The sequence below is a fragment of the Falco peregrinus genome, chromosome 8, assembly GCF_023634155.1.
Source record: "Falco peregrinus isolate bFalPer1 chromosome 8, bFalPer1.pri, whole genome shotgun sequence".
NCBI classification, from domain to species: Eukaryota; Metazoa; Chordata; class Aves; order Falconiformes; family Falconidae; genus Falco; species Falco peregrinus.
In genome coordinates, this window is record NC_073728.1 from 52,831,962 (window position 1) to 52,856,671 (window position 24,710).

The 24,710-nt window shown below is 45.2% G+C and overlaps 1 long non-coding RNA gene across 2 annotated transcripts in view; it reads right to left on the minus strand.

Annotated features, from left to right (window-relative positions):
* LOC114010573 (uncharacterized) overlaps positions 1–24,710 on the minus strand; it is a 31,721-nt gene that overhangs the window by 3,981 nt on the left and 3,030 nt on the right. The window contains exons 4-7 of one of the 2 annotated variants that reach the window (XR_008748528.1): positions 23,898–24,077; positions 11,835–18,231; positions 5,287–5,557; positions 2,061–4,025 (exon numbers count right to left, since the gene is read on the minus strand). This is a non-coding gene — a long non-coding RNA (uncharacterized LOC114010573). Of the gene's footprint in view, positions 1–2,060; positions 4,026–5,286; positions 5,558–11,667; positions 18,232–23,897; positions 24,078–24,710 lie in introns of those variants that run through there. The other variant, XR_008748527.1, reaches the window with a different exon arrangement.

Sequence of the window (24,710 nt, forward strand, 5' to 3'; positions counted from 1 at the left end):
AAATTCAGCACCTATATTGTTTAAGCCATCAAACCTATTATGAACAAAGTGCTAACATATTTTAAAGTAATGAACCAAGTACAGTATCTAACAGCGAGGCCATTGCATTGTTCTTGGCAAGTGCAGTAGAAGGATGAAATTATATTTGTGACAAGGGACATCACTCGATTTGAATATCAGCTCTATTAAACAGAAAATAGCAAATGCATCAGCTCTACAACACCTCTGATAGCACGCTGAGGAAAATATTTGGTAGGGTCAGTAGGTAAAAACTGAGCAGAAAAATTCTCCTTATTGCTGCCTTCACAGGAGGGTCCAGAAGTAATACGCATTTACGGGGAAATTTAACTGAGTCTATGGAAATTTATTCCGTGAGAATTTTCCTTTCTTCCATGGTAGTTGTTTGGGTTTTCTTTTCAGATTATGAAAATGATTATTTAGAGGGGAAAACAGCATCATACAAATGCCACCATGCAAACAGTAACTTTTGGAGGAGTAAAACATTATCATCAGACAAGATGGCAATTTGATTTACAAGTAAGCAGACAAGAAAATGGGACAGCAAGAGAATAAAGACTAGCTCTCACGGGGTGCAGCCACCTGTAGCGTTGACCTGGGCTGGTTGTGCAGCCACAGCACAGCCCCCTGCTGCGCCCACCAGCTGGTGCACAGCCTCTGCCCCTCGCGGAGGACACCGTGGTCCCCAGCAGGTTAACCACAGCAGATAGGAAAACAGCCCCAGCTTCCCCCTGGCGAAAGCTTTCTTGAGGCTGTACAAAGCCCACTCCGCTAAAGGATAGTTCAAAGGGTTTTATGTTACACCAGTACTCCCTAAATTCAGCTCAATCATCTTAAGAGAAGTATATGTCCCTTTCTAGAGCCCTCTTCACCTCAACATGTTCCCACTTCTAAGGCAGAGACCCTTCAAAGCCCCGTATCTCAGTCTTTGCTGGTGACCCTACCCTACAGCTCACAAACCAGCCTGAGGCCGTATTACAGCCAGTCCACAGGCAATTTCAGTAAAGGCATAAGGGAGAACCCATCTACAGAAAGCATCATCCAGCTGTCAGTGGCCTCATTAAGCACAGGGCACCTCAGTCCCCAGACGCACAGGGAGAAGCACGTGGGCCATTAGCAAAGCCAGGGCTGCCCGGGACACAGCACAGGCTGCTGCGGGGCTTACGGCAGGATGAGCCTCACTGTCTTGGCAAGGGAAGAGGCAGAGAGCAGGGAGGTTAATTAGTTCATACGTTTAATTAATTTGCCATTCCTAATAGATGTTACAGATACAGTCCTGAAGTCTTGCTTATCTGACAGGGTAAATTTATTACATGTCAAATGGGCAGCATACGCTTTCCCAACCAGCTGTGCCCACGTGCGCACTGACAGAGTTCCTGTGAGCTGTGTCTAACTGGGAGAAGTTATTTTGGTCTCTAAGGCTCATCCACTCCTTTTCGGAGTGACCATTAATCCAGCCTCAGACAGGCTCCTTTACACCGGACCGCGATGTGCTCTGTGTGCCTGCGCAAGCTGCTTTGCCCACGGGCATGCACACTGCTGGGGTTTCTTGTTATTGCTAGAAACAGTCATGTTTGAGTCTGCACCTTTTCTTCCTTCCTGCTCCCTCTTTTGCAAAGGAGGGAAGGAGTTGTTCATCGCCTGCGGGGAGACCTGACCTCGGGCAGAGCCGCTGGGGGGGCAGGAGCTGATTCAGAGATCCCCCCAGGTCCTGCCAGCATCCCTGCCCACCGCGGGCTGCCAACGCCAGCGCTACGACTGCCACAGTCAGCCCACATCTCCGCTGTTTCTGCTCTGATTGCCGTCCTCCCAAAGCACACACACTTGCTTAGTTTAAAGCATGAGAGGCATCTCACTGAACATAAAGAGATGCACATGGATTTGAAATTAATCTTTCGGACAAATGCCTGAACGAGCAGGCTTCTGCTCCACAGTCAGCACAGCCTGAGGAAGCAGGCTCTGATACCCCCTAAGCTGTCACACCCCCCATCAGAGCTGTACCACAAAAGAGGATAGTTTAGCCCCAGAAATTAGCAGCTCACCTGCAGAAATGTCTGCCACACTTCCCAGTGGCTGAGGTACCATGGTTGCTTACAGGTAAGCCAGTGGTGCCCTGGGTTTGTATCTTAGAACTAGGCAGCTGCCCCCTTCGCATCACTGAGAGAGGTCAGAAAGCCGATGTCAAGCAAGAATGGCATTTCTGTTTCTTCCCTGCTGCATGAGGGGGAAAGGGGGGAGAAAGAAGAGGTGAGAGAATCCGACCTGAGTGTTTCCAACAATTAATAGCAAATCTGAGCAGCACACACAGAGGGCTCTGTGGCATCCATGCAGAGGAGCTTGTTTGAGCCAGAAAGCTGGCCTCCGAGACTGTTGAATCAGTAGGGAATATTGATGTGATTAACAATGATTTGATTTAGAAATCAATGCAAAGGAGATTGTTTGCTTGCTTTGTCCAATTTAGTCCATGAAATACTGGCCTCAATACAGGGAGAAATTCAGCCGAAGCAGGAAGGGGATTTTGAGGAGGGGTGGAATGGGGTGTGTTTGTTATTTTATCAGACATCCGTCTGGATTCTAGCTGGTGAAAACTTGAGCATTCAATCAAATGTTTTATGTGTGTCTATAATAATCTGAACAAAGGAACAGCTGACAGCTCATGATCATTTAAAGATAGAGCAACTCCTATTTAGCAATCTTGTGACTGCATTTTCTGTATCTACGTGCAAGGCTTCCTAATCGTTATGTGGGGTTTGTTGCAGTTTGGCTGCAAATGAAACACTATGAATTTACAGGAAACCCAACACAAACAAAAAAAGTCTTTAAGAGGAATATTAAGAAGCTATTCTCCTGGGTTGCAGAGTGAAGAGGCTGAATATGCACAGCTATTAAAGGTTGCCAGGTATAAGTTGTTGAGCTTATATTCTATCCCTAGGAGGAGTGATAATTCATCACAGATCATTTGTATTAGAAAGGAGACAAGCATTTTTTAAACTTCAGTCACATGAAATTGTCTCTTCTGCTTTAACTCCAGAGAGCTGCTTCTGCCAATAATTCCTGAGAGCACTGCAAGAACTTCTGGGTGAAATTTTTGTGGTGTAGGCTGAGAAGCAAACTAGTAAGTAATTGATAAATGGTCTCTCCTAACATTAATGTGTTTTTTGAAATATGTGAAAAGCTCAGTGATGAAATCCCAGACCCCATCTGAGGGTCTCACTCTGCCACATTAATTTTGCTGAGTAGCCACTTGCTCTATAAAAATCAACACAAGGAAGAGCAGTAAATGACACACCAGAGCTGAAAGCTTGTCATCTTAGTATTACCCTTGGGAAATTTATCCTCCTTAAAATCAGCAGCTTTGTCAGTTATGATGTAATTATTTCATCACTCACTGTGGGAAATTGTGGGTTTGTCCCCCTCCCCCCATCCAACAGGTTACTCAGATTCACATGAAGTGCTTGGTCTCTCCACTTAATTACTTTAAGGCTGCAAGGCTCTCCCTGGCTTGAATCAAGATTAGATGTCCAGCACTCAGTCAATTACGAGCAAGGGCAGTGGATGAAACACAACAGCGAGACAGCCCTGGCTTTTGCACAGGCCCTTCCCCCGGCCGGCGATGGGCACCGGCTGAGGGATGGCAGGACACGGCAGGACATGGGCTGCACCGGCAGCTCTGCCCACAGCAGCACAGCTGGCTGTGGCTCCCCGCCGCCCTCAGCACCTCCAAGGCTGAGCCTCTGTGGGTGCAAATGGAGGTATCAGAGGCTGCGTGAGTTCTGCTGAGAACTGGCTCGCTCAGCAGTGCAGAAAGGAGCGGGCTGCCTACATGGCTTACAGGAGTCACCAGTTTTGGATACCCTCTGTTGAGACTGCTCACAGATAGCCCTGGTCAGACCTCACCCCCTTGCCTTTGCCATCCTTAGGACCAGCTTCTCAACCAGCTCTTCCCCTTAAAGACTAAAACTTCAACCTCCTCAGAAAGTCCACACCGTTCTGATCCAGTCCTTGACCTGCTAGGAACAAAGTACCTCTGTTGGACACAGGAAACCACATTTACAATGTTACCACCACTATTTCAGCATGTCCATGTAGGCCTGGACACCTCTGACATAAAAGTCCCACTGACTGAAGATACCTCACAGTATCACAGACCGGTTGGGGTTGGAAGGGACCTCTGGAGGTCAACTAGTCCAACCAACCCCCTGCTCAAGCAGGGTCACCTAGGGCAGGCTGCACAGTCTCATCCAGGTGGGTTTTGGATGTCTCTGGTGAAAGAGACCCCACAGCCTCCCTGGGCAGCCTGTTCCTGTGCTCTGTCACCCTCAAGGTAAAGAAGTTCTTCCTCATACTCAGAAGGAACTTTTTGTGTTTCAGTTTGTGCCCGTTGCCCCTGGTCCTGTCACTGGGCACCACTGAAAAGAGCCTGGCCCTGTCCTCCTGGCACTCGCCCTGAAGATATTTGTAGCCCTTGGTAAGATCCTCTCTCAGTCTGCTCTTCTCCAGGCTACACAGGCCCAGCTCTCCCAGCCTTTCCCCACAAGGGAGATGCTCCAGTCCCCTGATCATCTTGTAGCCTCTGCTGGCCCCTCTCCAGCAGTTCCCTGTCTCTGGAACTGGGGAGCCCAGCACTGGACACAGCACTCCAGACGTGGCCTCACCAGGGCAGAGCAGAGGGGGAGGATCGCCTCCCTGCCCCTGCCGGCCTCGCTGCTCCTAACGACCCCGGGACACCACTGGCCTTGGCCACCCGGGCACATGGCTGGGTCACGGGCAACTGGCTGCCCACCAGACCTCCCAGGCCACCCCCAGCCTGTGCTGGTGCCTGGGGCTGTTCCTCCCTGGGTGCAGGACCCTACACCTGCCCTTATTGAACATTAGGTTCCTCTCCACCCAGCTCCCCAGCCTGCCCAGGTCTCGCTGAATGGCAGCACAGCCTCCTGGGGTATCAGCCGCTCCTCCCAGTCTGTATCAGCCACAAACGTGCTGAGGGGACACTCCGTCCCTCCATCCAGGTCACCGATGAATAAGTTGGAGGATGGGACCCAGCAGGGACCCCTGGGGAACACCGCGAGCTAGAGGCCTCCAGCCAGGCTGCGCGCCACTGGTCACAGCTCTCTGAGCTCTGCCATTCGGCCAGCCCTCAGCCCACCTCACTGTCCCCTCATCTCACCCACATGTCCTGATTTTATGTATGAGGCTGTTACGGGAGACCCTGCCAAAAGCCTTGCTGAGGTCAGGGTAGACAACATCCACCACTCTCCCCTCACCTACCCGGCCACTCATTCCATCACTGAAGGCTGTCAGGTTGGTCAGGCATGATTTCCCCCTAGTGAATCCATGTTGACATTCCTGATGACCTTCTTTTCCTCCACATGCTTCAAGACGACCTCCAGGATGAGCTGTTCCATCACCTTTGCAGGGATGGAGGTGAGGCTGACTGGCCTGTAGTTGCCCTCAGTGCCTTTAAGCAGTGGGACCACTGCAGCTCTGCTCTCTGCCAGGACACGTTTCCCCTTCAAACAGCTCAGGGAAGTTGAAATAGCTACAGACCAAAGGAGATGCCAAAATATCAGCTTATAGAAGATGCTCTGCTGCTTAGAACAGATTAACACATTTTACATACAAAAGCACTGAATGGAAACATTGAGTTACTCTATATTTGGACATTGGACAATACCAACATAATCCAAAGAAAAGTCAGAGAACAATCTTGCAGTGGAAAATGCTATCAGCAGTGATGCTGAGCCCCGACTGCAGCAGTTAGCAAGTTAAAATGATTACAGCAGTTTGGGCTGTGATCGCCTTAGACCTTAGAGGTTTTTTACTAACCTTTTTTCTGCAACTAAATTCTTCACACAGTACACAATTTGAGTAGTGATTCAATTCACTGCAGTCTCCTCCATTGAGTCATTAGTGAAGCAACTCTTAAACAAAGGTTAAGCATTTTAAACAAATGGCTCTACCTTTTGAGATGGGATGCAAAGCCCAGCTGGTCACAACTAGACATTCAGACAAAAGGGACTTCAGTTCTCACAGGTGAGATCCATCCACAACCATTGATGCATTTTTATCTCAGCAATTCAATCCTACCCTTCAGCCTCTTTGTGCAACTGTTCAGTGAGGCTCTTTATCTCTCTGTCACATATTTGTAATATTTATTCACATTAAAAAAGACCTAGTTGATTTGGACAGCAGCCATAGCTTTTCACAGCCAAAAAATACCCCTACCATTAAAATTACTAACTAATCAGAGCAGTTCTGCAGCACTGGCAGCAGAGGAGACTGTTCTCTCTCCTGTGTGTGGAGAAGGAGCTTATTTGGTGCTTCTGTGCATTGTGGAAAGGCGGCTCTACCCACGGGAGGGCAGTGCCGGGTGAATTGTTTCTATTTCTGTAATATACTCTCCTAGCAAAGCACCTGAAGAGCTGCCTTTTTCCTTTTTTATTTCATCAGTGTGGCTGGAGAGTGACAGACACACAGTGCCAGCCCTGACAGCACTCCACACCTCCATGGTGACGGGCTTCCAGCCTCCACGTCCAGTCTGAGCCAGCTAAAAGCTTTCTTTTGCTGCAATAGTGCCCCCAAAGATCTGCTGCCATAAGGATGCTCCACTCTGGGTCTGGGTTCAGACTACAGCCCTGGAGGCAATCGGCTCTGCAGCTCGGTATTAAGTTCAGCAGCTATCTAGGCTTCTACAATGGCCCAGTTGTGCTTAACTCCAATACCATTCAAACCTAATACCACCACTGCATGTAATGCAATAGCCGAGCCATATACAAACTTCGTGCGTGTGTGAGATAAACACTACACAGGCTCTTGGCTTGCCTATTAAGGAGTTTGCCCTGTTGTTCTTACCGACATCAGCACTGCTGACAAAAAGCAAGCAATGCATTTTAATAAAGCTGGAGAGCTGTGTTTGGCTTCCCAAGTAGCTCTGCAGGCAGCTTGATGAAAGGGCCCTACACGCTGCTGCAAACTGGGCTTTTCCAGGGAAGGGGGAAGGAGATGAAGCAAATGTTTCTGAGGTTCAGATGAGCAATCTTCTGTGCAAACAGACAATCCCTGAAGCAAAGGCAACCACAGAGCTGTTTTGATTAAACAAGACTGGGATCACTGAATCTCTTCCCCTGTAGAGGCCAGGAAAGGAATGGGACAAATTCCCACTGCCAGTCAGTGGAAGTAATGGTTTTGAGAACACACCCTTACTGACTTTACCCCTTGTTCCAATACCACCTGTAAATTCTTTGCTAAAATTAATATTCTTAAAGCAAAACCATAGAATCCTAGAATGGGTTGGGTTGGAAGGGACCTTAAAGACCATCCAGTTCCACCCCCCTGCCACGGGCAGGGACACCTTCCACCAGGGCAGGTTGCTCCCAGCCTCGTCCAGCCTGGCCTTGAGCATCCCAGGGATGGGGCATCCACAGCTGCTCTGGGCAACCTGCTCCAGGGCCTCACCGCCCTCACAGCAAAGAATTTCTTCCTAGTACCTAACCTAAATCTCCCCTCTTTCAGTTTAAAGCCATTTGCCTTGTCCTGTCCCTACAGGCCCTTGTACAAAGCCCCTCTCCAGCTTCCTTGTAGCCCCTTCAGGCACTGGCAGGCCGCTGTAAGGTCTCCCTGGATCCTTCTCTTCTCCAGGCTGAACAACCCCAACTCTCTCAGCCTGTCTGCACAGGAGAGGTGCTCCGGTCCTCTGAGCATCCTCCTGGCCTCCTCTGGACTTGCGCCAACAGGTCCATGTCCTTGTGCTGGGGGCCCCAGAGCTGGATGCAGCACTTCAGGTGGGGTCTCACCAAAGCTGAGCAGAGGGGCAGAATCATCTCACTCACCCTGCTGGCCATGCTGCTTTTGATGTGGCCCAACATTCAGTTGGCTTTCTGGGATACAAATGCACACTGTTGGGCCATGTTGAGCTTCTTGTCAACTAACACCCCCAAGTCCTTCTCCTCAGGGCTGCTCTGAAACCATTCTCCACCCAGCCTGTATTCATGCTTGGGATCACCCTGACACAGGTGCGGGACTTTGCACTTGGCATTATCGAACTGTATGAGGTTCACACAGACCCACCTCTCAAGCCTGTCAGGGTCCCCCTAGATGACACCCCTCCCTTCCAGCACCAACTGCACCACGCAGCTTGGCAAACTTGCTGAGCGTGCGCCCGATCCCAGTGCCTGCATCGTCAGCAAAGCTGTTGAAGAGTGCTGGCCCCAATCCCAGCCCCTGAGGAACGGTACACCGTCTCTTTCACAGCTCCTACCTATAGAATTAACTAGCAAGGGTCCATTGTTTTCCCTCCGAAATGCTCCACAGACGCTCGGCGCTCTGTTTCACTAGGTGCCCACACACCCGTTTGCGCCCCTTTCCCTCCCCCTCCCCTTCGGGAGCTGCGCACCTTACTGGCTTTGAAAAAGCGGAGCGCATTAACACCCCCTCCTCCAGGCTACGCAGGTCTCGCTTCCAGCGCCCAGGTTTGCTGGGCCGGCACCGTGCGGTGCTGCGCGGCGTTGACGGTGGTGCTGCTCTGCTGTGCGCGCTGCTGCTGTGCGCTGCGCGGGGTGCTGCTGCGCGTGCCGCTGCCGCCGCCCCGCGCCCGGCCGGGAGCTCGGTGCCGGGTGCCGCGCGGTGCCGCCGTTCGCCGTTACGTTTGTGCCCTCTAATGGGCAAAGGGAGCATCGCAGTCCCCGGCTCCCCGCTGCCCCGCCGTCCGCTCCCCCGCTGCACCCCCTGCCCTGCTCTCCACTCCCCCGCTGCACCTGCTGCATCCCCTGCTCCGCTCCCCCGCCGCCCACTGCACCCCCTGCCCCACTGCCCACTCCCCCGCTGCAGCCCCTGCCCCACTGCACTGTGCCCCGCTCCCCCACCGCCCCGCTGCCCGCAGGCATCTTCTCATCATAAAAAGTGACTGAGAAAATTCCCATTAAAATGAAAACTATACAAAGGTGGATCACCAGCTGCAAGTTAACTTATAGAGGGCATAAAACCTGCTGAAGGAAATTATCCCAGCATCATTCCCTGTCTTTGGCCTTCTAATTGTGTTCACTTGCTCCAGCCGCTGAAAGAAACCAATCTAACTTTAAACCAACAAACAAGAAAAATTTAAGAAGGTGTACTATAGTTTGTAACACAGTTTCTTGACTGCCTCTGTGCAAACTGAAGATAGTATTTTTTTCTTAAGTCAGATAGATTTGGCTCATGGTACAACTGCCTCAGTACAATGTCCCAAAGTAGACTGTGTTAAGGCTATTTTAATCCACAGTTTGGCATTGATCCTGCCATACCTGCAGCATACGGATGGCAATGCAGTGAAGCCCTGTGTGCCTGTGCGCTGCATGTAGCACTTCCCAGAAAAAGGCAGAATCCCTCAGGGCTGACCAAATTATTCTCTGCTTAAGATCCAGTGGGAGAGGGGATGGACATGACCGGATGACGTCTCTGCAGCCCTCTACTTCCAGCCTCTTTCATGCTGTGCTGGTTTATAAATGACCTGGCTGGTACTCAGCAAAGGACAGGCACACCTCAGCTCTCCTCATTCCTGCATGTTCACCTCCACACCAAAGGCATGCAGGGCTGTGTGAATCCTTTGATATGTGGTTGTACTGCGACAGGGAAATTTTACAACATAAAACTGCTAAAGCCTAGATCCAGCCCTGAACCCAAGCCCTGCCTCTCCTTGATATCTATTAATGACTTCCAGCACGTTGCATGGTCTAGATGAGAGGATTCCTTAAGATCCCACCCAACCTTATTTTCTTTGATCCTCCTAACTTCTTAACGAACCAGAAACTTCCCACTCCAATACAGATACAATTCCAGCCCCTTTGGCAGCTTTTCTAAACTCCATTAGAGCCTCACAACCCTGAACAAAGTCTGGTTGGTTTAGTGCAGTCAATGGACTGGAAAGTTTCATCATCTAATTTAATATCTTTTGCAGTAGTGCAATTCCCCTTCTAGAGCCCTGCCTATCTAGTGGGCATACATTCTTCTGTGTCCTGGTCCTGTCTTCTCTGACGAGAGCACTAGATGTGGCATATGGATTAGACACTGGATGTCCATTGTGCCGGCAGTAGGTTGGAGACAATGTCAGCCATCTGACCTGCAGAATGGGAGGGCTTACAGGGTGCTGAACGTTTCACATCCCTTGCATGTTTTCTTTTAGATGTACTGGTAAGAAAAGTGAAAGTGATCAAGCCAACTCTTTTTTCCTACAGATTAGAATAAAGGAACACAAAAATCTTCTTTGAATACCTTGATGACAACTCTTCAGCTGGCTCATTATAACCTATTATGAGTCATTTCCAAAAATGAACATTTCACCATATGGGTCGGGAATAATCCTGTGGGTATGGACAAAAAGTGCCAACGCTTAGTTATACAAACTTGTGCTAGCTAAGAAATACACCTGTCCACACCTCAAGCATCTTCCAGTGCAAACCAGTAGCTTCAGACCTGCCCAGGCAAAAGCAGCCCCAAGAGAGATGGGGCGGTCATGCACCTACAGCGACTGGAGGACAAAAATCCCATCACTAGGAGCAGACTTCCCCACTGCAGCACTAGGAGTTTCCAGCAAAAGCCCTTGCTGTTACAGCTGTAATTACATAAATCCCTTCGATACATCTGTGTCAAAACCATTGATCAACAAACAGTATTAATTAGACCTAATCCACACTTCAGAGGCACCAGAAGATATCATCACGGCTCAAGGGGGTTTAGGGCAGTAGAGTGTCTGTCTCAGCAAGGCTTCCTTAATTTTATCCTCACAATTTTGAAGGTGTGCATGCACAGAGAGAAAGAAGAGGGAAGAAAACAAAAGAAAAAGAGCAGCTTTGCAAATTTAACCCTTCCAAGGTGCAGCTACCCCACCTCAGTTGTCTGTGACTATTATGACTGTACCTAGACAAACAAAGTACACCCTGAAAGTTTGTGCCTTTGAGAAGAAACATTGAAATATCATGGAGATATTAAATAATCTAACTGCAAGCACATCTACTTATTTCTTTCAGAGCAGACAGACACCTGGCAACCACATGGGCAAAGGGCTAAATAAACCACCTGGGTTATTTACTGTGGGAAAGCAAAGTCTGAGATCCCTGGCAATGCTCCAGCCCCACCAGCCTGATCCCAACACAACTGGTCACCCCGTCCCTCCACTGTGCCACTACAAAACCAGCCATCTGCTAGAGACAGCAGGAGGCCAGGTGCAGACAGGAGGAACAGGCATTTGGGAAGTGCCCCAGGTCTTAGGCTCTGTAGAGTTAAAGCAGACAGAGGAATCTTAAAAAAAAAAAAAAAAACACACCACCCACCAAACTCAGAAAAAGAGCTAAGCAACAGCTCTCACAACAAAAATACCGTTCCAAAATTAATGAGATTTTGATAACCCACCTTTAAAAATGGAATACTTCCATTTTAAAATGTACAAAGACTAAAAACTTCATAAATATCCTATTAAGAAACTTCTGCTGCTGTTTTAGCGTTTCAATTGAAATACAGTGCATGAAGGTTGCCATAGCTACAAGCAAATTTTTAAATAACTGTTTTTCATCAGAGCAGCTGCAGTATCACGCAGAAACGAGGGTGAAGTGGGGAAGCTGGAAGCAGGCCGACCAACTTCAAGCTCCTAATCAAGTGACTCCAAGATTTTCGCAAACACCACTTACAGACTTTTAATACACTTTCTGCTTTTTAAAGAAAATATTGCCTTTTATTATTTGGCAGCACCCCAGCAAATGCTGTCAGCAGTGTGTGAGATCTCAGTCAAGAGAAGAGCTTTGTTTTCATGCTGGAAAAGATAAAAATTTCCACTGCTAAGCCCCTACCATGGTGCAAGTGCCCAGGCACTGAAGGATGTGCTGCAGCCTTGGGTCCACTCTGAAGGGCTTTCTGTGTGAACAGGTTGCTTGGCAGCAATACGCCTAAAAATGCCACAAAAGCCACGGATTTCTGTATCCAGGAAAAACTCTTCCTTGCCTGAATTTGCACAGGAAAACACAGAAAAGAGGAAATGTGAAAAACAAGTGAAGTTGTAAAATTTTAGCAGCAGGCTTTTGAAGTGGGGCTGTGATTTAGGTGGTGCTGCCTCCGCAGGGGTTCGGTGATCCGTGGGCACGGGGAGGCATTGTCCTTTACTGAAAGATCTCTCCCTGGCAGGAATAGGCAGAGTAACTTTCTGTGCAACAGTGCAAGCAGAAAATGAACATTTCTGCACTACGGGCATCTGTTCAGAGGAGGGTTAGGCTACAGGCAACACTGATAGCCTCCTTTATACTCAAGCTTTCCAACCAGTGATATTAACTATGGCAACATTCCTAGAAAACTTCAAATAGATTAATTTTGTGTCCTCAGCCAAGTATGTCCCTGTGTCTCAGTCTATAAAATGAGAATAAATAAAGAATAAAATTTCTCACAGGAACACCAAGAGGTTTAAGTCCAGCACAACAGTAATTGAATTGCTAACTATAGAAAGTAGCAATGCTTGGCTGGGTACATGTGGGTTTTTTTTCAAAACAACAAATCCATGATCATTATTTAGTACACTATTGTAAATCTGAAATAATCATCCCAGTGATTATTTTTTTTAAACAAACTGGTTCCTTTTTAATGACCTGCTTCTAAGAGGTGCCTCCACAGCACAGTGGGAGTGCTGCCTCGCACTTGGGTGGCAATGCATGAAGGCTCGCGGTGCTCTGCCATCACCTGCTCAGCAGTGGAGTTCACAGGCAAGCAACAGGCATTAATCCATACAGACAAATCTTCTGGCAACATATTTCTATTTCAAATCTGATGTTAAAATTTCCTTTGCATCTTAAATGAAACAGTTTCCTGTACATTTGTTTGTTCCAAAAGCAATAGTTTTTTCAACAGCTAGTAGACAACGAAGTTTTCGCAGGCTAAAAGAGAAAGGAAAACAAAGAGAAGAGGAGTCAGAGAAGACTTTTTAAAAAATCTAGAAAAATGAAAGTAAAAAAAAACCCTATCTTGGCAGATTCTTCTAGCAAATGCCATTCTTTGACTAATTCCAAATATTCAAGGAAGTGTTCGAGGCCAGGCTGGATGGGGCTTTGAGCAAACTCCCCTGGTGGAAGGTGTCCCTGATCATGGCGGGAGGTTGGAACTAGGTTATCTTTAAGGTCCCTTCCAACCCAAACCATTCTGCAATCCAGTGATTCTATGAACCATAAATGCTGAAGCAATGCAAGTCCTATCTTTAGTACAGAGGGAAAGAAAAAGGAAAAAAAAGAGAAAAAGAAAGAAAAAAAAAAAAAGAAGAAAGAAAAAGAGGAAAAGTCCCTCATTTTATAAACTAGATCCTCAGTGGCAGCCAGAAACATCTGAGTGCCCCAGTGAGATAATGGCATACCCTGCTTCAGCTGGCTTTGCCCAACACTCCTCTCCAGGTCAAGAGTGAGTGGTCAGAAAATGCAAAATAAGGATGACTACCAGAAAGACAACCTAGAAAACACCTTTTGTAACAACTTTAACCTAATGTTAATTTTAAAAGTGTCTCTTTGCCAGTGCAAAAATAGGCTAGTACAGCAGAGTAAGGGAAGGATGCCAGTGAGCAGAGATTTCTGCACTTGAGTGCATGTATCCTGTCAAAGGGACAGGCCTTCTAGGACACCTTTAGGTATTAACTTTTCTGACATAGAGGTTTTTTTAAAGTAAAGAAACAGAAGATAAAAAAAGCACAACCTGCTGTATGGCTGGGATGCCAGAAAAACAGATTGCGAGTCACTGAAAACTAGAGACCTTACTCAGCATATTGCAACTCCATAGCTTTTAAGCCCTGCTGTTTCTTTTCCAAGGCAGATGAGAGGCTTGTCAAAGCTGTGGTTTCCATATATACACATGCACACTCACGCTCACGTTAAACTGCTATTTCTCTCAACTGTGCAGACATCAGGATTACTGAACCTGACATAAACCCATCATTTTCCTGGAAGCAAAAAGGCATGCTAGCCAAAAAGATGAGCCACAGTCAGCAACAGCTCTGTTGTCTTGGGGTACCAAAGGGCAGCAAGAACAGAGCAATCTCTAGAGGAGTGTTCAATGCACAGCCACTCATTTGAAAAGCCCTAAGATCATTTGCTGAGAATAAATGCCTGTCTGCAGCGTGCATTAAGGCCTCTCATCAGCATTCACTGGACAAGGCACACACAGTATGAAGAAATGCAGAGGCTTAAGGAGAAGATGATAGGTCAGAGGCAGCAAAAGGGAGCAGTGCTTAATGCCATAGGGTACTTTTCTCACCTTACCTGCAATGCAAAATATGCAAACACCTACAGACCTGTTTCTGCTGCAGCAGCTCCCCTCTCTCTGTCTGCCTCTGTCCACTCCCCTCTTTGTCTTCCTTCACCATTTGTTTCCATTCTGCTTTTGAAGTAGTGCACAAGCCCCTCCAGCACTCATGAGGTTTGTTTTTTTCCCCACCAGATTCAAGCACTATCTTGACACAAAGAGAAAAGACTCCTGGGGGATGAGCTACAAATAAAAAAAAATAATTTAAATAAAAAGGAAAGAAAAAGAAATAAGCAACAATCCCACAATATAGAGGGGAGAAAAGCCAAAAAAGAAAAAAACCACAAGGAAGAGGCCCCGAGAGAGGCATCAAGGACCAAGGAGCGGGGACAGAATATCAGCCAAGGGAGGGGGAGGCAGCAAACTGCACAAACAGCAGCAGTGGGTGATACTGGGGCATGCTCGTACCAGAAGGAGTGTGTAGGTGTTTGTCCTCATTTGTTTGTTGTGAATAGTAAGCAGAAAGCCACAAGTGAAGAGCAACAAGCATGCAACAGAATTCTGGGCTGCTTCTCCATTTTAGGTGTTTGGACTCTCAGCCTATTCATCTACAAAATGTAGGTAGACTTACTGGTCTGCCAGAGCTATGTCAGGGGGATTCAGCCCATTGATTTACTCAGAACAAAATAAACAGAGTTAGATCTGTGAATAAGCACCAGAAGGTGGCACAGATCAGCTTGAGAAAGATATAGAGAGGGTATGACTTTTCAGCAAATGCTTTACTTGCCCAAAAATCAAGTTTCAAATCTACAGCAGCACTAACAAATATAGCTGAATTCATCTGAATGATTCTGCCAAGAAAAAGTACAACAAAAAATCATTCCAAAACGAAACATTTAGAGGACCAGTTTAAACAGATCGGTTTTGTAAGTCAAGGAACAGGAGAAGATGAGGAAATCCTTCAGAAGAGATGCAGTCATCAGAGTTGTGATGCTTTCACTTCTGGTGCTTGTGCACAAAGCTGGTGAATTCAGTAAGGAGTTGTATCAATCAATACACATGACGCATCTGTCAGAGCATCAGGACATGAGTCACCAAGTTCATTTACCTTCAGCGCTGTGACACTGCACTACTTCTGTGTGCTGAGAGGCACGTATCCCTGTGCAGGCTGGCTGGGGTGAGCTGCAGGCTGAGGCATCCTGAGGACTGCCCTGGTTACAGTGAAGTAGAATAAACCCATAGACTGCAGGGAAGCATAATTAGACAGACAGAAGGTACATTGGTTTGAAGCCTCATGCTAAAAATACTTGCTGTTCTGCTGGAAAGACACAGCACTGTCAATAGGACAGCCTGGGACGTGAAAACTTTTCTAGTTTAAAGATCCCAAGAATATCCAATATCCAAAAAGAAGATGCCTTGTCATCCAGGGCAAGCAAGGTTCAAAAGTAACTACAGCAGCCTGTAGCAAAGGAACGGTCAGTCACTGCGGGGCTGAAAGGCAGGCTTGCTTCTGCTTTCAGAATAGCTCTGTGCCTAATGGTTTTAACCTGTTCCCTCTCACCCAGCAGCAATTGTAGAGCACACAAACCACCTAGGCAGCTCTGAGAGAAAAAAGGCTTGAGAAGAACAAGACTCTGGGATCAACTCTTTCCTTCACCGTTTTTCACATGAACAGCTATAGTCAGAACATAAACATGCTCAGGATGCAAATACCAACTACTTCTTTACACATGGGCTATGCAACCGTTTTCCTGCATGCAAGCCCAGCATTCACGGAGAGCTGGAGCTCAAGAGCTAGACAGAAGTTTCATGACTTTCACCTAGACACAGGCAGCCCGTGGCACTTGGGGAGGTTCGGCGGTGTGCAGATGTAGCTACCAGCTATTCGGTAGCGATATCCCAATTGCAGTTCACCAGAGGTGTCATAATCTGCTGTGTGAATTTGTAGGGCATGAGGAACCACTCTGGGGGTACACGTGCATGGTTCTGGCTCACCACGGGAACCCCCTCACCCTTCCTGAGAGTACGATCGCAGGCACAACCCATTATCAGGGTAACAACAGCCCTGTATCTGCTCCCTCATGTACCCCTCCATGTTTTAACTACTTAAGCTTAATTTAAGGTAACATCAAAAGGGCTATTATTAGTTCACAGTTTACTGTAGACTTTTGAGGAGGGGGAAAAAAAAAAAAAAAGAAGAATTACTTACACCACATTTTGAGGGCTGCCCTCTGAGATGGGACTGCAAAGGCCTCTGTTCCAAAGACCATCTTGATTTCATCAGTGGCTTTGTGTGGTTACCACCATACACACATCATCTTCTCTGCTGCATTGCTGCCTGGAGGCTGGGCTTCGTAGTGGCAGAAGTGGATGAAGTTTCGCACCTTCAGCCGTTTAATATCCACCAAGCTGCCTGCATTATACATCCTGTAAAACTGCTCTGTTGCTCTCTCTTCTTTTGCAGATTTTGCTAACTCTGACCTCAAATTCCATTTCCTCTTTCTGACAGGGATGACAGAGGAAATGAAAAAATTAAACTTTAATATCATCCTTTGCTTTGTGCATTTCTCCCTTCTGTTTAATGGATATTCCCCCAGCAACAGCTGGTAGAACCGGTGAGCTCTTCCAAGAACTACAATTTCTAGACTGGTGAGCATGATACATTTCAGACAGCCACAAAGAAACTCTTCAGTAACTCTAGAATAAAAATTTATATGAAAAGCACATCAGTATGAAGGTACATCTGTATCCACAGGCAACAGTGACTATATCTGATTATTTTTAGTGTAAATACATTTTCAGAATAAAAGGCACATAACAGTTTTAAGCTACTTAGCTGAACATGCTGCTCCTGCACCTGTGGGATTTTAATATTTCTGTGCTTTTAAGAGCACTGCAGCACAGGGATAAGATCAGTGTATGGTCTACTTTACTGAGCTGGAAAAATGTAATTTAGGAAGGTGCTATTGCAGGAAAGAAGTGGAAAGCTCATTGTTAATAGTAACTATTTACATGTATAAAGAACACAAATATTTTCCTGATGCCCGAATGAAAAAATTTAACATAGATTCTCCAAGAAAAAAAAAAAAAAAAAAAATCAGCCTGTGACTTGAATGAATCCCCCTATAAAGAGATGCTTGTGCTGCTGAGCCTTCAAACAGCACACACGCTGCCATCACTGATTACACTAGATGCTCCCTAATCCAAACACTTTGGGAGCACATTACCATCTTCAGGAAAACAAATCTGTGTTTATGTAAGGGTGCTGGTGGCTGGTGCAAATGTATATTCTTTATAGTCACAACTGAAATTTATTTTTTCTGAAAACAGGTATTTGGCCTAAGTAAAAGAAACAGTAACTGTACAGCAGCAGTACCGGACAGAGGAGGTTACAGCAGATTATCCGCTGGCAAACTTGGCATTCAGACCAGGGAGGTCCAGAGTTTCAGTGGTCTAGTGCAGGTCATCATAGCTGCTGTTAGGTGCACTGCACCACTCTGCAATATTTGGGGACCATCATTCAGTCAGCAATATCTCATGGCTTTATATGTAACCTTGATAAAACCAAGAGGAAAGAACAGAGTGAATTAAACAGTGAGAGCAACACAGAGCCTATCAGCTAAGAAAAGATTCTATCACTATATAGCTATTTAACATGAGAGAGCCTGGCCTTTGCAATGAAGCCTTCCTGTTAAAATGATTCACATCAGTTATTCTTTCTCTCCTGCTTGCTGCTATCACCATCCCGAAGAATCAGCGAATGATCAAGTGCTTCTTTGATCTCCTGTGTATGTGAAGACAGAAATATCCAAGCTGAAGAACTGAGCCCCATGGGTCTGACAGCGGATTCAATTACAACCCATGGAATTCAGTTCTCAAAGCTGAGAATAAACGGCATTCATTTTAAGGCTGTCCTGTCGCACAGTAGTAGCTCATACTCCTGCTTGCTCTCTCCAGTGCCTGGCCTTCTTCCAGGTGCTGTAAAACAGAAGCGTGAAACCTTCACTGCAGCCAAAGCAACTCTACCCAGACTGTAGGTCAGATGCAGAATAATGGTTCCAGGACATATATATTGAAAAATAGGCTACTTTATATTTCCTTCTGGCACCAGAAGTGGCCACACACAAAGACAGAATGTGTCCTAACACATGGCAGAATTCTTCGTAATAAAAACCAAAATTTATGCCCTAGCAGTAGAACAGTAAAACATTTTGCACTTTTCTGGAAGCCTCTGAGAATTTCAAAGAGGTAACTTATAAATTTCATTCCCCTTTTTTTTTTAATACAACGACACAGATACAGAGCTAAAATCTTCCAGACTCACGCAGCAATCTTTGTTAATAAACTAATCCATGCAGAAGCTCAAGAGAAGGAAATGTAGTGCTGGTACAGCCCCGGAGTCTGGGTGGCAAAAAAGCAAGCAGAAGCCTTCAGTATTCTAGTTGCACGGTTGTGCCCTGACACAACTTTGTCAGATGTGACAGCTTCATCCAGGGTGACAATCTCACCCAAAGGCAGGAGTTCTGGACTACAGATAAATACTGTTCAAACGGCACTGGAGATCAAAGCTGACATCCCAGACAGAAAACACCTCGTCACTTCTGACAAACCTAAGTCACAAGATTCATTAAACTTCATACCCCAAACTCGAATTTTTGAGGAAAAATAGATTAGATAAGAAGTTGGATGATGCATTCATCTGTACATTAGATGTTATGTCTGCATAGTACCATGTATAAACAGTGTTGGTTTAGTTAGAATAATTTCAGATTTATTTGGAATATTTTAAACATTTCTTTATGTTCCAGTGAGATGAGACATCACAAAAAAAACCATTTGGGTTTCAGTAAAAATAAATATTTGGTCTGCAATAAAATATTTGGAGGTCAAGGGGATTTCAGATTAAAACTTTTAGCCTTAAGAACTTTAAATTTACTTAACAGGATGATTTAAAGAGAATTAATTATTTTGGTTTAGTATTGCTTTTCTTAAATTATAAATAAGTATAAATTTTTTGAAATAAAAATGTTGAATGACAATTAAAAAGCATCAAGGAGTTTCTGGCTTTTCCCTGAGCAAGTAATTTGCTTTAAAGCTGAAAAATATTTCCTATTTTTTTACTAGAAAATGTCCAACTTATTCCAACCAAAAATTTGCCCAGCCCTGGCAGGAATTCAAAGTTCCCCCACTAAAGCTCACTGGTGGAGCTGAATATAGGGGTACCGGTGACTGTGCGGCCAGCACTGCATGGATATGAAAACCTTATTGTCTGTACAGCCTGTCCTAGAGCAATTACTATCTGGTTTTCTAGATAATTTAATTTACCTAGGAATCCACTCTTAAATTTATCTCTAAACCCATCATCTCAGATAAACAACAAATATCTAAGAAAATTGCCATGAATGATTTTTGATAACACCCGGTATCACTTTTTCAGCTACATCAGCGAGACATGCAGCCCAACCAGCAGAGGCTCAGCGCAGAGCGTGTTGTTTGGCAGCATATCCAACGGCGTGCCGGCGCCTTTATGGCTGTAATTGTTTTCTTAGGCTGTTGAACCAGTCAACCAAACCGCTGAAATTAAAATGATGCTTCTTTAACTATTTCTCTTGCTGGGGGGGAAACCTGTGAACAAACATTTTTGCAAAGTAACTTGTCTTGTGCTACCTACAGCCCGGTTCAGTGCCACCAACCTGTCAGCGGATTCTGTGAGACTTCTATTACAAGAAAGAAAAAACAAATTAACAAAAGTAACATCTTGTTAAGGCCCTCAAATAAGATCCAATTTTATATGCAGCTGTGAAATAGGATGCCATAGCAATAAATTTTGTTTGTCTAATTTTTCTGATTGGTCACTGGAGTACTGCTTGCTAAGACGTTGTTGATGTTAAGGAAGACATTCACCAGCGGCGCAGCCCTTCTGTGATAATCACTCTTCCAATCTCAAGCAGGAAAAAAAAAAAACCCAAACGATCACCAATGAAAACATATGGTAAAACAGAGGAAAAGAATAAAGGACAGAAGTGCACAGCCCTTGGGACAGTCCCCCCTACCTGTAGTACCCGGGAGGAGCTGGCACTGCTGGGGCACCCGTGTGGCCAGCACACAGCTGGGGTCACCTAACTTTGGCACTTGTTTGTATTGCGCAATCAGGCAGGCTAATGGCAAGGAAAAATATTAAACGCCCCTCCATGAAACACCATAACCGGACCTGCAGTAGCTCTAACTAGCTAGCCCGGGCACTGCTGGTGGCTTTGGCACGGCAGCCACCACCCAGGCCAGAAGGGCAGCTGAGCACTGTGGCGCAGCGTGGGGTGCTCCCCAACCCGCGCTCACGGGCAGCTAAACCCAGCTCTCGCACCCCCGGGAGCGCCCACAGAGCTGCCACCTGCCAGGGAGGGAGCATGGAAGCGGGCATCCCCAAGGCAGGGATGCAGGTGGATTTGCTTTCAGGTTATTATTGCAGACCTGGGAGCCTGCGGCACCCGCTGTGGCAGGCAGCTCTGCCCCCTCCCAAAGCTCGGGGTGGCCCTGCCCCAGTCTCCCTGTGAGGACAGCCTAAGCTGAGCACCCTACCAGCACAGCCAGCGTGTCACTGAAATCCCTAAAGGGCAGGTATGGACTGGTGCATCCTCAGAATTCCACAGTCACTTTTAAGTTAAGTTGACTTTACAGGTTTTTTAACCAAGCAGGAGAAAAGGTCAAACTCACTCTCTCTCGATTTGCCTGCTGAGCTTAATAGTGTCGCAGCTCGTTAGTTCTCTCTGATCTTAAAAAAACACGATGCCAGTTTCAGCTACAGTCTGCTTTGACCCTTTATCAACTTCACATCAGCTATCCTCTATCCTTCCGGTGTCATTCCTGGAGTGCCCCCCTCCCTCTGAGAACTCATTTACTCAAAGATTAAATTTGTGCATTTGCAAACAAGAAGATAGCCCATAAAATTACATTGTTCTGCCTTTGCAAGAGCAGTGAGGAGGTGAGTCTTTTCAACAGGCCATAAATCTACTTTTTGAAAAAACATTATTTTTTCCTATTCCAGCAAGGTCACTTAGCACCTCATAGCTTGGAGGAATTAACTATTCCTACAGGACAGATACTTAATAGGCAATCATCATATACAGTTTTACTGCTACACCAAAAGGCAAACCTTTTCAGAGTGATTAAGTAATGTTAAGTGCCTGAAGACTATTCTTCCATAAGTTTGCTTTTGAATTAAATATGTTTTAACAGGAAAAGAACATAAAGATCTTAAAGCCATCAAGTTAATGGAATGGAATTCTCTCCATTTTCCTTATCGTCCCCTACTTTTATTCTCTGTGTTGCCATTACCACCTTTCTTTTTAATACAGCATCTACATTCGTCTGAACATACAGCCGAACGGTGAGATTTTAATGCTTCTTAACCAGTCAATGATCTACTGCAGCTTCACATGAAATCCAGATACTATTCAAATGAGCTCATCATGGGTGGTAATTAACTAGCACCGATGGGGAACTTGAAATAAAATATGAATATGGTCACATTTCATTAGGAGCATAATGTATCTTCTTCACCCTTATTTAGTTAAATACATTTTCCCCACAGCTAGTGGAAAAATACATATCTCACAGCCAAAATGACATCTGGTTACTTGAAACAAGAGGGCAAAATGGAAGATGAAGTCATTCTAGGATCTTGAGATTAAAAAAGAAAGGAAAACTCGCAGCCAGAAAAGGACCACAGCGACACCAGAGGCAGTCATACACTCAAGCTCAGCAGAAGCTTTCAGGTTAAAACTGGCCGGCTGTGTTGCAGGGTGTGAGAGCGGAGGGTTTCGGCAGCGGGGCGGTGGGCTGCGTGCTCTGCAGAGCGGCGGGGTACTTTGTTTGCTGGGCAGATCTCATTCATCCCCTGGGACACCACCACCAGGTGCAGCTGCACATCGGCCTCACACTCACCTGCCTGTTTGCTGGTAAGGGCACTGGGCAGTGAGAAACTTCTGCTCGGCGTGATGAACCCCATCTCAACATTTAAAACATAGACCATCAACCTTTAAGACCCTTACCCGGCCTTTTAGGTCTTCTCCATTTAAAAATTCCCCATTTCTTTGACTTTCCCTCTTTCCTGCATTTCTTGAACTTTCCCCCAGAGGAAGCATCCCCATGCTGGCAGCCTCCCTTGCTCTCCAGAGTAACTCGTATTTCTTCCCTGACACACCTAAGCTTTGCTCTTTAGCTAAAGTTTACCAGTATCAAACAGTTCACCTCAGACGCAGATATATCGGTGCTAAGCAAACCCTACTTCAGGATTACACCCCAGGTTCTCACCACATCAGTGAAGACCATCGGCAATGTCAGATGAGGAACTGCCTGTAGGTATTCCTTCTCCTGAACCCTTCAAGATGACAAGTGCATCAGGCCCATAATGCCTCCAGCCCAGCAACTACACAGAAACTTTCATTTTCCCCCCCACCCAAAAAAAAAAAAAAAAAAACCCACAAAAGTTTTTTTAAAAAAACTTGGCTAGTTTTTGTTAAAAAAAAAAAATAGATCTCATGATGAATCAGTATTAGCTCAAGCACATATTCTGGGCTTGGCAGAAGCAAGTGCATTTGTTCCCAATATGCTTTCTGAAACTCCCAGTTATTTCCTGGATGCATTTTTAATTTCAAGCTGTAGTTATAGTTCTACTGCCAATGTCTATGTCACAAGCAACAAACATTTAATTTCCTCTCCTGTAGAATTATTCCACTCTGCTTATCTGGAGGTTCAATTCTGTTGTCTCCATTTTAATCACATTTTCCAACAACACAGTACTTTGTGCAACAGACCATTTTCCTTCAAGAAAGATAAAAATGATTGCATATTCCATTTCATTTGTTGACCTAAAACTTACTGATGTTTTTTGCAATTTTTACTAATTTAAAGAAAAATACAAGGCAAAATACATACCAGGCATAAATCACTAAGAAAAACATACATTTACACCTAGTCAACCATCTATATATATTACATCTGGTTAAAACAGTAATATGGAAAAGTACCCAATGAAAATGTTATTTCATATTTTTAAAAAGTTCTGGTCATCAGCAATAATAATAAAGACTTTAATACTAAGTATTATTTTTAGTAATCTCTATAGCATATGTAGCATACACTTACAGTATAGTTACAATATAGTGTAGCTGCAGTTATACTCACAGTAAGCTATAATAGGTCACAGCCCTGGAAACAATTTCAGCAAAATTTTTGTATTGAAAAATACAAATATTTATAGGATCCATATTTTTTTTTTTTATGTATGTTCTCAGATGACAGGATGAAACACAGTGTAGAGGAACATAAACAGTCTAAACCACATATTTTGCTCATTCACACAACTGTATTAACAGTGCCCAGATGTAAGAAACAGGAGGGATAGCTGGAAAGGCAATTTTCAGCATGCTAATAAGGGTAATGAGAACTGAGAAGTTAAAAGCCCTTGCAACTCTGTGAAACTCCATCTCTATCTGTTCTTTGTGATTTAGCAATACATTTTTACTCTAAACAAACAAGAAGTTCCATACCGGCTGACTAATAATGAGGATGAAGGAAAAGGTCTACCTCTTTGTATATGGAGCTGCCTCCAGACCCAGAAATATTCCCTCCCTTGGTCAGGATACCTGATCGCCGTACCCACGGCAGATGCTGGAGGTGACACCCATGCTGTCTCCAGGTCTGTGAAAGGGCAGGCAGGGTGGCAGGATGAACTGTTCATCTGAACCAGCTCCTGATAAACGGTGGTGGAACAGAGTGAGCTCAAAACGACTGGTCAATCCATGTTTCAGATGTGATCTAAACACCTAAAAACATAAGAGGAGGGAAAAGTAGCTACAGGAGAATAGACAGCCATTTCTTGTTCCCTTCTAATTTCCACATTTTTAGTAATTCAAAAGAACTGGCGATGTTTCAACTGCTGAAAGTCCACAGATATTTACATTACTTGTCACTCATAACTACTATACTATATATTACTAACCCAAAATGATTAGGCTCTGCATAAGCAGTTAAAAAACTAACAGGCAAACATCAATTAATCACCTTTTTGTAGCCCTCCCGTTATTTAAAAAAGGATAGTGACCATCACCCAGCAAGGAGTTTATTTGGAAAAGCACACTGTAATAAGTAACTGTAATGTTAGTAAATTCATTAGAAGCTAGAGATATTTTTTTTTTCTTCAAATAGGCTCAATATATAGATACTGGAAATACAGAAGATTACTGCACTTATATTGTAACTACGCTGTAGTTATTGAAAATAAAGTAGTCTATGAAAAACAAAAACTTTCTATACATACATGGTTTGTTTCAATATCCATTTGCTGAAATAAACCAGTGTGATATTAGAATAATGAAACAGCTCCAGTACTGTGGAAAACTGCCCACAGTTAATTCAGACAAAAGTATACGACAGTTAATAAAATAGTCTGGGAGGAA